This window comes from Bufo bufo, chromosome 1, assembly GCF_905171765.1.
Source record: "Bufo bufo chromosome 1, aBufBuf1.1, whole genome shotgun sequence".
NCBI lineage: Eukaryota > Metazoa > Chordata > Amphibia > Anura > Bufonidae > Bufo > Bufo bufo.
The window spans coordinates 17,066,892-17,080,422 of record NC_053389.1 but is presented as its reverse complement, the minus strand read 5'-3'; the positions used below and the strand labels follow the sequence as shown (position 1 = coordinate 17,080,422).

The following is a 13,531-nucleotide window of genomic DNA, read 5'->3' as shown; positions in this document are numbered from 1 at the left end:
ATCTCCACTATGTCACACGGAAGCGTTCAGCTCTCCATCTCACAAACCTCCATCCCACCTAGCCACCCTCGATCCCTGGCCCTGAATGCCAGCATTTCTAAACTACTGGCCTTTGAAATGCTGTCATTCAGGCTGGTGGAGACGGACAGCTTCAAACAGCTCATGTCGCTTGCTGTCCCACAGTACGTCGTTCCCAGCCGCCACTACTTCTCCAGAAGAGCCGTGCCCTCCCTGCACAACCAAGTATCGGATAAAATGGGCCCCAGGCAGATAGCTGTTTGGCGCACGTCCTTCCGCCGCCAAGGATCGCAGGGCATCATTCTTTGCCTCCTGTTGCCTCCTCTTCCTACTCGGCTTCCTCCTCCTCTTCTAACACCTCCTCATCCGGTCAGCAACAGCCCTTCACCACCAACTTCAGCACAGCCAGTCAGCAGGGGTAAACGTCAGCAGGCCAGTCTAAAACTGATGTGTTTGGGGGACAGGCCCCACACTGCGCAAGAGTTGTTGCGGGGTATAGAACAACAGACCGACGAGTGGTTGCTGCCAGTGAGCCTCAAGCCAGGCCTGGTGGTGTGCGATAATGGGCGAAATCTCGTTGCAGCTCTGGGACTTGCAGGTTTGACACACATCCCTTGCCTGGCGCATGTGCTGAATTTGGTGGTGCAGAAATTCATTCACAACTACCCCGACATGTCAGAGCTGCTGCATAAAGTGCGGGCCATCTGTGCTCGCTTCCGGCGTTCTCATCCTGCCGCCGCTCGGCTGTCTGCTCTACAGCGTAACTTCGGCCTTCTTGCTCACCGCCTCATATGCGACGTACCCACCAGGTGGAACTCCACCTTGCACATGCTGGAGAGACTGTGTGAGCAGCAGCAGGCCATAGTGGAGTTTCAGCTGCAGCACGCACGGGTGAGTCGCACTGCGGAACAGCACCACTTCACCACCAATGACTGGGCCTCCATGCGAGACCTGTGTGCCCTGTTGCGCTGTTTTGAGTACTCCACCAACATGGCCAGTGGCGATGACGCCGTTATCAGCGTTACAATACCACTTCTATGTCTCCTTGAGAAAACACTTAGGGCGATGATGGAAGAGGATGTGGCCCAGGACGAGGAGCAGGAGGAGGAAGAGGGGTCATCTCTAACACTTTCAGGCCAGTCTTTTAGAAGTGTCTCAGAAAGAGGATTTTTGCAACAGCAGAGGCCAGGTAAAATTTGGCCAGCCAGGGCCCACTACTGGAGGAGGAGGAGGAGGAGGATGGGGATGGGGATGAAGCATGTTCACAGCGGGGTGGCATCCAACCCAGCTCGGGCCCATCACTGGTGCGTGGCTGGGGGGATACGGAGGACGCAGACGATACGCCTCCCACAGAGGACAGCTTGTCCTTACCTCTGGGCAGTCTGGCACACATGAGCGACTACATGCTGCAGTGCCTGCGCAACGACAGCAGAGTTGCCCACATTTTAACGTGTGCTGACTACTGGGTGGCCACCCTGCTGGATCCCCGTTACAAAGACAATGTGCCGTCCTTCATTCCCTCACTGGAGCGTGATCGGGAGATGCGCGACTACAGGCGCACGCTGGTAGACGCGCTCCTGAGAGCATTTCCGACTGACGCCGGGGGACAAGTGGAAGCACAAGGCGAAGGCAGGGGAGGAGGAAGAGGTCTCCAACGCAGCTGTGTCAGCGCCAGCACCTCTGAAGGCAGCGTTAGCATGGCCGACATGTGGAAAAGTTTTGTCACCTAGCCGCAACAACCGGCCCCAACTGCTGATATGGAGCGTGTTAGCAGGAGGCAGCATTTGAACAATATGGTGGAACAGTACCTGTGCACACGCCTACAAGTACTGACTGATGGTTCTGCCCCATTCAACTTCTGGGTCTCCAAATTGTCCACATGGTCAGAGCTTGCCCTGTATGCCTTGGAGGTGCTGGCCTGCCCTGCAGCCAGTTTACTCTCTGAACGTGTAGTTAGCACGGCAGAAGGTGTCATTACAGACAGACGCAGCTGCCTGCCAGCAGTCAACGTGGACAAGCTCACGTTCATTATAATGAACCAGGCCTGGATCCTACAAGACTTGTCGGTACCTTGTGCAGAATAGACAGTTCTAACAGCCTCAACCATCCATCTTTGTACTCAAGTGCACTTATTATATTTTTTTTATATATGTCCCGATATTTTGGGGGATACCCCTATGTAAAAATGCAAAATAATACACATCTGTGTTGGCTACCTACTCCTCTTTCGCCGCCGCTTCCACCTAGACTGCCACATGAGCCTACACGGCCACATCCACCCATTCACTGCCTCCTCAACCTCTTCCTCCTACATCATTCCAAATTTTTATGTTTTTTTAAATTCATTTGCCTATCCACATTTGTTTGCAGAGCATTTGCCATGCTCTTAAGCACATTTTAGTGGTCAAAAGTTCGGGTCCCGAACCCAAACTTTTTTTTCAAGTTCGGCCGAACCTGCCGAACCCGAACATCCTGGTGTCCGCTTAACTTTAGGGGTCATTCATATTAGGGTCTGAGCTGAGGTCTGATTGGTGGTATGATATGAGGTCTTATTAACATTGGGAATCTTATTGGGGCTGTTAGCTGAGGTCTGATTAACATTGCAGTTCTGATTGGTGGTCTGACCTGAGGTATAATGAAATTTTTTTTTTCTTATTGTCCCCCTCTAAAACCTATGTGCGTCTTATGGGCCAGCAGTCAACGTGGACAAGCTCACGTTCATTATAATGAACCAGGCCTGGATCCTACAAGACTTGTCGGTACCTTGTGCAGAATAGACAGTTCTAACAGCCTCAACCATCCATCTTTGTACTCAAGTGCACTTATTATATTTTTTTTATATATGTCCCGATATTTTGGGGGATACCCCTATGTAAAAATGCAAAATAATACACATCTGTGTTGGCTACCTACTCCTCTTTCGCCGCCGCTTCCACCTAGACTGCCACATGAGCCTACACGGCCACATCCACCCATTCACTGCCTCCTCAACCTCTTCCTCCTACATCATTCCAAATTTTTATGTTTTTTTAAATTCATTTGCCTATCCACATTTGTTTGCAGAGCATTTGCCATGCTCTTAAGCACATTTTAGTGGTCAAAAGTTCGGGTCCCGAACCCAAACTTTTTTTTCAAGTTCGGCCGAACCTGCCGAACCCGAACATCCTGGTGTCCGCTTAACTTTAGGGGTCATTCATATTAGGGTCTGAGCTGAGGTCTGATTGGTGGTATGATATGAGGTCTTATTAACATTGGGAATCTTATTGGGGCTGTTAGCTGAGGTCTGATTAACATTGCAGTTCTGATTGGTGGTCTGACCTGAGGTATAATGACATTTTTTTTTTCTTATTGTCCCCCTCTAAAACCTATGTGCGTCTTATGGGCCGGTGCATCTTATAGGGTAAAAATGCGGTACTTGCTTGCTCCTCCTCCCGACCTCCCCTGCCCTTTGCGTACGTCGCGCGCAGTGATGTCACGCGGAGGCACTGCAGCGCTAGGGTGAGCCGAGCCCTGGTCTCCTTCCTGAACTGCAGAGCGGTGCCCACTTCCAGCCCTGAGCCAAGCTGTCCAGAGCACTGATCCTGAGCCTGCTGGAGTCCTCAGAACTGTAAGTATTTACAGTAATTCTCTGTAAGCTATAATATATTACAAATCATGGAGGGGTCTGAAATTCACATTGTAGGTGCATTCCCACTCTGAGAGACAGAATAAAAAAAATAAAAAAAAAATCAGGAAATCACATTGTATGATTTTTAAAGAATTTATTTGTCTTGCACTGCTGAACATACAAAAGTATTTGAACACCTGAGAAACAGCAGGAATTCTGGCTCTCAAAGACCTCTTACTGTGCATTTAAAAAGTCCACCTCTACTCCACTCATTAATCTAACTTAGTAGCACCTGTCTGAGCTCTTTAAAGACACCTGTCCACCCCAAACCAGTCAGTCAGATGCCAACTACTACCATGGGCAAGACCAAACAGCTGTCAAAAGACACCAGAGACTAAATTGTGAACCTCCACAAGGCTGGAAAGGGCTACGGGACAATTGCCAAGCACCTTGGTGAAAATATATCAACTGTTGGAGCAATTGTTAGAAAATGGAAGAGGCTAAAGACGACTGTCAGTCTCCCTCGGACTGGGGCTCCATGCAAGATCTCACCTCGTGGGGTATCACTGATGATAAGAAAGGTGAGGAATCAGCCCAGAACTACAAGAGAGGAGCTGGTCAATGACACGAAGATTGCTGGGACCACAGTTTCAAAGGTTACTGTCGGTAGAACACTACGCTTCACTCGTCGTGTTTGGAGGAAAAATAAAGATGAGTTGCATCCCAAGAACACCATCCCTACTGTGAAGCATGGCGTGGTAGCATCATGCTTTGGGGGTGCTTTTCTGCGGAGAGGATGAATGGGGTCATTTTATTGTAAGATTTTGAGCAACAATCTCCTTCCCTCAGTCAGAGCATTGAAGATGGGTCGTGGCTGGGTCTTCCAACATGTCACGAGGGTATCAAGAGCCACGTCTAACTCCGTTATACCCGGGGTCAGGAGGTCACAGCAGGTGGCTGCGCGCTCTATATCTAAAGATCACGTTGTTTCTTAGGGATTGTTTTCTGTGTTTGCCTTGCTATCCTTTTTGTCTCACTCAGGGATCCGTAGCTTCTCCTCCTCAGCTGTTTCTTGTCTGCCACTCCCAACCTCCTTATATTCTCCCCTCACACTTCTCTAGTTTCCAGTTATAGAGCTTCCTGCCTGGACATCTATACTGACCCACTGGAGTTGTGAATCCTGGTTGTCGTTCCAGAGTGCTACCCTCCGGATCCCTGTTGGGCTTCTTGTTGTCTCCTGTTGTCGCCCACCTGGGATTATATGTTGAGTTTGTATTGTCTGTCCTTGCCTTGGTGTTTTCCTTTAGAGCTAGTGGTGCGGACTAGTGTTCCCACCGCCCTGTTCACTTTCTAGGGCTCAGCTTAGGGAAAGCCAGGGCTTTAGGCACGTGATCGGCGTACGGGTGAGGAACCCGTCTAGGGACGTCAGGGCAGCCAGGTGCCAGCCGCTAGGTGAGTCAGGGGTCACCACCTTCCCTCTCACTTGGGCAGGGCCTTCCTTGTTCCCTCCCTCTGTGTCACGTATGTGATAGTCACGCCGACCGTGATATTATAACTGGCCTTTACTTTTTGAGGGGAAAAAAAAAATATATATATTATATATTTTTTTTTTTTCTCTACTTAGAATCCAATATGGATCCTATTGCTGCCTTGGCAAAACAGCTTAAAGGCCTGTCTTTGGAGGTGGGGGAAGGGACAAATTTGCGACGTTCCGTGAGGCCTGCAAATTATACTTTAAGTTGCGCCCTTACTCCTCAGGTAATGAAGAACAGCGGGTAGGGATTGTCATTTCCCTGCTTCAGGGGGACCCACAATCCTGGGCGTTCTCGTTACCCCCTGGTTCCCAGGCTCTCCGGTCAGTGGAGGGATTTTTTGGGGCTTTGGGTCTCATATATGATGACCCTGACCGAGTCGCCCTGGCTGAGTCGAAGTTACGGAGACTCCTACAGGGAGATCGGTCAGCAGAGGAATATTGCTCAGAGTTCCGTAGGTGGGCTACGGATACTCAGTGGAACGACCCGACTCTCAGGAGTCAGTTCTGCTCTGGGTTATCTGAAAGGGTTAAGGATGCACTGGCGCTGTATGAGACCCCCCTTTCCCTTGATGCTGTTATGTCCCTCTCTATCAGAATAGATAGGCGTCTTAGGGAGAGATCGAAAATTCCTGAGCAATTGGTTACCTCTCCCAAGCAACAATTAGTCTGTACTGACTTAGATGAGCCTATGCAGCTAGGCGGAACTTCTCGTCAGGTCCGTCCTCCTGAGGTTCGCCGTAGGGGGGGGGCTTGTTTTTTCTGTGGGGGGAAGGGTCATTTCATTAATGTCTGTCCCTCCTTTCTCAAAAACAAAAGACCGTCGGAAAACTACTAACCCCAGGCTGTGCGGAGGATGTCAGCCGGGGGGTATACGTTTCCTCCATACGAACATCTCAATTTGTGTTACCAGCGGTTATTGTTTTTGGTGTTAAGATGGAGTCTATTTCTTTTTTTCTAGACAGTGGAGCAGGGGTAAATTTGATAGATGCCCATTTTGCCCGCACTATGGGTTTGTCTCTCTGCACGCTGCAGAGACCTATTCCCGTATTCGCTATAGATTCGGCTCCTCTGTCTCAGAGAAACCTCACCCACATTGTTCATAATTTACACCTTCGGGTAGGGGACCACCATAATGAGTGTCTTTCATGTTACGTTCTGGAGGGCCTTCCCTCTCCTGTGGTATTGGGTCTTCCCTGGTTGGTAGCGCACAATCCAGTGGTGGATTGGCAGGCCAGGGAGATATTGGAGTGGAGTGAGCATTGCAGAGAGAATTGCTTAAATAACAATTGCTTAATCGCCTCCATAGCTTCCCTACCTACATTTATTTCGGACTTTGAGGACGTTTTTTCTGAAAAGGGTTGTCAGAAGCTACCACCTCATCGTCCTTATGATTGCCCGGTTAACCTGATTCCCGGTGCAAAATTACCCAAGTCCAGGTTGTTTAATCTTTCGGGTCCCGAGAGACAAGCCATGAAATATTATATCTCCGAGAGTCTGGCTAAGGGACACATCAGACCCTCTTCTTCACCCGTGGCTGCAGGGTTTTTCTTTGTTAAAAAGAAAGATGGGGGCCTGCGTCCTTGCCTAGATTTCCGTGAGCTAAACCAGATAACCGTCCGAGACCCATACCCTCTTCCTCTCATTCCTGACCTTTTTAATCAGATTGCGGGTGCTAGGTGGTTCTCCAAACTTGATCTTAGGGGGGCCTAAAATCTGATTCGTATCAGGGAAGGGGATGAGTGGAAGACAGCTTTTAACACCCCTGAGGGGCATTATGAAAATCTAGTTATGCCTTTCGGTCTGACCAATGCCCCCGCTGTCTTCCAACATTTCGTTAATGATATTTTTTGTCATCTCATCGGCAGGTTTGTAGTCATATACCTAGATGATATCTTAATTTATTCGTCTGATCTGAAAACACATGAGGTGCATGTCAGGCAAGTACTGCAGGTCGTACGGACGAATAAATTATATGCGAAAATTGAAAAGTGTGTCTTCGCCGTTCAGGAAATACAGTTCCTGGGATATCTATTATCTGCTTCAGGTTTCCGTATGGATCCTGGGAAGGTCCAGGCAATTTTAGATTGGGATCTTCCTGAGAACCTTAAAGCCCTACAACGGTTTTTGGGTTTCTCAAATTTCTATAGAAAGTTCATTAAAAATTGATCAGTGATCGTTAAACCCCTTACCGACATGACTAGGAAGGGGACTGATTTTTCCAAATGGTCTGACGCCGCTAAAAATGCATTTTCCTCTCTAAAAGAGAGGTTTACCTCGGCACCTGTTCTAATTCAACCTGATGTCTCCCAGCCTTTTATTGTTGAGGTAGATGCGTCAGAGGTGGGAGTGGGGGCTGTATTGTCTCAGGGTCCGTCTCCTGGCAAATGGCGCCCTTGCGCTTTCTTTTCCAAAAAATTATCTTCTGCAGAGAAGAACTATGATGTTGGAAATAGGGAACTGTTGGCGATTAAACTGGCGCTTGAAGAGTGGCGTCACTTCTTAGAGGGAGCAATCCACCCCGTCACGGTGATTACGGATCACAAAAACCTTCTGTACCTAGAATCGGCTAAGCGTCTCACCCCTAGACAAGCTAGGTGGTCGCTATTCTTTACCAGATTTAACTTTGTAATCACCTATCGTCCTGGGGCAAAAAATACCAAGGCAGACGCGTTCTCGTAGTTTCCCTGGAGGGGGTAATGTTAGTGATCCGGTACCTATTTTACAAAGAGGAGTGGTTGTCTCTGCTGTACACTCTGTTCTAGAGGGAAAGGTGTTAGAGGCCCAGGGGGACGCCCCGACCTCTTGCCCCTCAGAGAAATTGTTTGTACCGTTAAACCTGCATCTTGAATTATTAAAAGAACATCATAATTCGGCACTTGCTGGGCACCCGGGTAGTAAAGCAACCTTGGAGCTATTATCTCGTCGTTTTTGGTGGCCAAGGTTGCGTCAGGATGTAATGGATTTCGTGTCTACTTGTTCTACTTGTGCACGCGCGAAAGTCTCTCATACATGTCCAGCAGGGTCTTTATTGCCTCTTTTTATCCCCAATAGGCCATGGACACATCTGTCAATGGATTTCATCACTGACTTACCGTTGTCTGCGGGTAAAACAGTTATTTTGGTAGTAGTAGACAGGTTTAGCAAAATGGTACACTTTATTGCGCTACCCGCACTTCCTAATGCTAAAACTCTTGCTCAGGTGTTTATCAGTGAAATCGTGAAGCTTCACGGGGTCCCTTCCGATGTGGTTTCGGATCGGGGAACCCAGTTTATTTCTAAGTTTTGGAAAGCTTTTTGTTCCCGTTTGGGGGTACACTTGTCCTTTTCCTCAGCTTTCCATCCTCAGTCGAATGGACAGACTGAGCGTACCAACCAAAACCTAGAAACATATTTAAGGTGTTTTGTGTCTGAAAACCAAGAGTTGTGGTCATCATATTTACCGTTAGCTGAGTTTGCCATAAATAATCATTATCAGGAGTCCACTGGCAAGTCACCATTCCTTGGTGCATACGGTTTTCATCCCCAATTTTGTACTTTCAAAGAGGGGGGGTCTTCTGGGGTTCCCGAAGAGGAAAGGTTTTCTTCATCTCTTTCATCGGTATGGCAGAAGGTGCAAGTTAACTTGAAAAAGATGAGTGGTAAATATTAATGCATGGCTGATAAGAAACGGTCGCCAGGTCCGGACCTAGGGGTGAATGACTATGTGTGGTTGTCTACTAGAAATATTAAGTTGAAGGTTCCTTCTTGGAAACTGGGTCCTAGGTTCATTGGTCCTTATAAAATAGTAGCCGTCATTAACCCTGTGGCTTTTCGCCTGGAGCTACCTCAGACTTTTAAGATCCATAACGTCTTCCATAAATCGTTACTCAAGAAGTATGTTCCACCTCTAGAACCATCGCCGCTGCCACCTCCTCCTGTTATTGTGGATGGTAATCTGGAGTTTCAAATAGCCAGAATTGTTGATTCTCGTCGGGTCCGCCGCTCTCTTCAGTATCTGGTGCATTGGAGGGGTTACGGTCCCGAGGAAAGAATGTGGGTTCCAGCGTCAGAGGTAAACGCCAACAGGTTAATTCAGGCTTTCCATGCCTCTCATCCTGAGAGACCTGGTCCTGAGTGTCCGGAGGCCCCTCGTGAAAGGGGGGTTACTGTCACGAGGGTATCAAGAGCCACGTCTGACTCCGTTATACCCGGGGTCAGGAGGTCGCAGCGGGTGGCTGCGCGCTCTATATCTAAAGATCACGTTGTTTCTTAGGGATTGTGTTCTGTGTTTGCCTTGCTATCCTTTTTGTCTCACTCAGGGATCCGTAGCTTCTCCTCCTCAGCTGTTTCTTGTCTGCCACTCCCAACCTCCTTATATTCTCCCCTCACACTTCTCTAGTTGCCAGTTATAGAGCTTCCTGCCTGGACATCTATACTGACCCACTGGAGTTGTGAATCCTGGTTGTCGTTCCAGAGTGCTACCCTCCGGATCCCTGTTGGGCTTCTTGTTGTCTCCTGTTGTCGCCCACCTGGGATTATATGTTGAGTTTGTATTGTCTGTCCTTCCCTTGGTGTTTTCCTTTAGAGCTAGTGGTGCAGACTAGTGTTCCCACCGCCCTGTTCACTTTCTAGGGCTCAGCTTAGGGAAAGCCAGGGCTTTAGGCACGTGATCGGCGTACGGGTGAGGAACCCGTCTAGGGACGTCAGGGCAGCCAGGTGCCAGCCGCTAGGTGAGTCAGGGGTCACCACCTTCCCTCTCACTTGGGCAGGGCCTTCCTTGTTCCCTCCCTCTGTGTCACGTATGTGATAGTCACGCCGACCGTGATACAACATGACAACGACCCGAAGCACACATATCAAGGTTCTGAAGTGGCCTAGCCAGTCTCCAGACCTAAATTCAATAGAACATCTTTGTAGGGAGCTGAAACTCTGTGTTGCTCAGCGACAGCCCCGAAACCTGACAGATGTAGAGGAGATCTGTGTGGAGGAGTGGGCCAAAATCCCTTTTGGAGTGTGTGCAAACCTGGTCAAGAACTACAGGAAACGTTTGACCTCTGTAATTGCAAACAAAGGCTTCTGTACCAAATAGTAACACTGATTTTCTCAGGTGTTCCTATGTTCAGCAGTGCAAGACAAATAAATTCTTTAAAAATCATACAATGTGATTTCCAGATTTTTTTTTATTTAATTCTGTCTCTCAGAGTTGGAATGCACCTACAATGTGAATTTCAGACCCCTCTATGATTTAAGTGGGAGAACTTGCAAAATCGCAGGGTGTTCAAATACTTTTATTCCTCACTGTGTATATATATATATATATATATATATATATATATCTTGTTTTATGTGAGTAAGGGTGCTGGGTGATTGGAGAAGGGGGGATGGAGAATGGGGAGGAATCAGTGGATGGAGGGGTTAGTTGTACAGTACTATATGCACATTGTAAAAAAAAAATTATAATCTGCAAAATACTCATATACACTCACCTAAAGAATTATTAGGAACACCTGTTCTATTTCTCATTAATGCAATTATCTAGTCAACCAATCACATGGCAGTTGCTTCAATGCATTTAGGGGGGTGCTCCTGGTCAAGACAATCTCCTGAACTCCAAACTGAATGTCAGAATGGGAAAGAAAGGTGATTTAAGCAATTTTGAGCGTGGTATGGTTGTTGGTGCCAGACGGGCCGGTCTGAGTATTTCAGAATCTGCTCAGTTACTGGGATTTTCACGCACAACCATTTCTAGGGTTTACAAAGAATGGTGTGAAAAGGGAAAAACATCCAGTATGCGGCAGTCCTGTGGGCAAAAATGCCTTGTGGATGCTAGAGGTCAGAGGAGAATGGGCCGACTGATTCAAGCTGATAGAAGAGCAACGTTGACTGAAATAACCACTCGTTACAACCGAGGTCTGCAGCAAAGCATTTGTGAAGCCACAACACGCACAACCTTGAGGCGGATGGGCTACAACAGCAGAAGACCCCACCGGGTACCACTCATCTCCACTACAAATAGGAAAAAGAGGCTACAATTTGCACGAGCTCACCAAAATTGGACTGTTGAAGACTGGAAAAATGTTGCCTGGTCTGATGAGTCTCGATTTCTGTTGAGACATTCAAATGGTAGAGTCCGAATTTGGCGTAAACAGAATGAGAACATGTATCCATCCTCTGATGGCTACTTCCAGCAGGATAATGCACCATGTCACAAAGCTCCAATCATTTCACATTGGTTTCTTGAACATGACAATGAGTTCACTGTACTAAAATGGCCCCACAGTCACCAGATCTCAACCGCATAGAGCATCTTTGGCATGTGGTGGAACGGGAGCTTCGTGCCCTGGATGTGCATCCCTCAAATCTCCATCAACTGCAAGATGCTATCCTATCAATATGGGCCAACATTTCTAAAGAATGCTATCAGCACCTTGTTGAATCAATGCCACGTAGAATTAAGGCAGTTCTGAAGGCAAAAGGGGGTCCAACACCGTATTAGTATGGGGGCACTAATAATTCTTTAGGTGAGTGTATTTTTTTGTCAGAAGTTGTGCTTTTTTAATTTTTAGAATAATGATACAGCCATTTTATTTAATACTTTTGTGCTGATTCTTTTTTCCCCCTCTATATTAAGAAACACTATAGTCACCAGAACCACAACAGCTAAACGTAGTAGTTCTGGTGTCTATAACATGTCTCTGCAAGTTTTTTAATGTAAACACTGACTTTTCAGAAAAAAAAATCAAATGTTCGCAAACCGCAAGTTCTCAGCGGGTCCCATTCATTTTAATGGCAGGCGAACCTGAAAAACCTTCAGCTCATATTTGCAGCCAAAAAATAATTACTAGAAGTGCACAAATAGTCCCACAACATGGACAGTGACATACCAGATGTATTATTCCAATTTGCGATCTCCATTCATTATTTTTTTCAATGCAAAATACCGGCAATATAATTTTTCTGTATGCGCAAATGCACTATAAAGAAAGTATATTGGTATATAACACCCCGCTTCAATCTGTTTTTTTGGGGGGCGACTGGTATCTCACACCAGTAGAAATTATTTGCCCCAATAATGCTCGTCCCTCTATATACCTGCAGTATCGCAGCAGAACCGCACACAACTGCCGCACAATACAAATGCACTGTAATATACTGTCTAACATAGAAAGTATATTATAACATTGTACAAGGAAGGCAATCCATTAGAATATACATGAAGATAAAACGTAACCTTTAATAATTTTACTATGAGGGTCCATTCACACGTCCGTAAGTGTTTTGCAGATCCGCAAAACACGGCCACCGGCAAAGTGCATTCCGCAATTTGTAGACCGCACATCGCTGGCACTATAATAGAAAATGCCTAATCTTGTCTGCAATTGCGGACAAGAATAGGACATGTTCTATTTTTTTGCGGAAACTGAAGCACGGATGCGGAAGTGCGGTTCCGCAAATGCGGATCCTCAAATGCGGATGCGGACAGCACATTCCGGCCCCATTGAAAATGAATCGGTATGCACCCATTCCGCAAAATTGCGGAACGGATGCGGACCCATTTTGCGGACGTGTGAATGGAAAAGATATCCCTCAAAATGAAAATATTAAAGTTAAGCAAAAAGCATAGATGTGGTCGGCAATAACAAGTGCTCGGCGGCACTAAATCAGAAACCATATGTCCTACCACAATCCGGGGGGTTCCAGTGCACATCCATGAATCCCGGAGGGAAAGCAAAAAACATCCATCCCTGGGCTAGATAATGATGTGGTATTGAAGGACAGGGTGGGCAAAGAACTGTCCCTGATATTGCCCTACAGGGGATGCTATTCTGGCCCGATAGCCTAACCACAGACCACCCGCCCTGATAAGAGCAACCCCGTCCGGAACCTTACCCTATATAAAAATGGCCCTAGTGAGCCCCTAACCCCTAGGCCCCTGACTTCCAGGTGATCACTATCTAGATCTATGTGTTTTTGACTCATTATAAAAGTATATTATAAGTATATTACACCCCTCTGTGTATCACACCTATCGATAGCACACCTATACCAGTTCTTAAAAGGACTTTTGTGGCCCTATTAGCTAGCGTTTGGTGTCCCTAACAGCCTGTCCCTGCTCCACACAGCAAACTCTCCCTACACTGGAAAAACACTGAATGTAAAATGGCGGCCAGATCAGGTTTATTCATAAGGTGGTGATATGTCCATGTGCTGAAATGTCTCAATTGGCTGTCCTGTACCACCTGATGGATGTGTCATGGGTCAAAGTTCTCACAATGTAAGAGAATATGGCGGGCTCGAATATCGCCATATGTTCGCATGTTTGGCGAATCGCGAACATGCAAAGTTCGCCGCGAAACGACCGCCGGGCGAACCGCAAGGCCATCTCTATTCCC

At 47.2% G+C, this 13,531-nt stretch overlaps 1 protein-coding gene across 1 annotated transcript in view; it reads right to left on the bottom strand.

Moving 5' to 3' along the window:
• The window catches only part of LOC120991955 (sialic acid-binding Ig-like lectin 12), a 290,291-nt gene that overhangs the window by 250,834 nt on the left and 25,926 nt on the right, over nt 1-13,531 (bottom strand). The window lies entirely within an intron of this gene.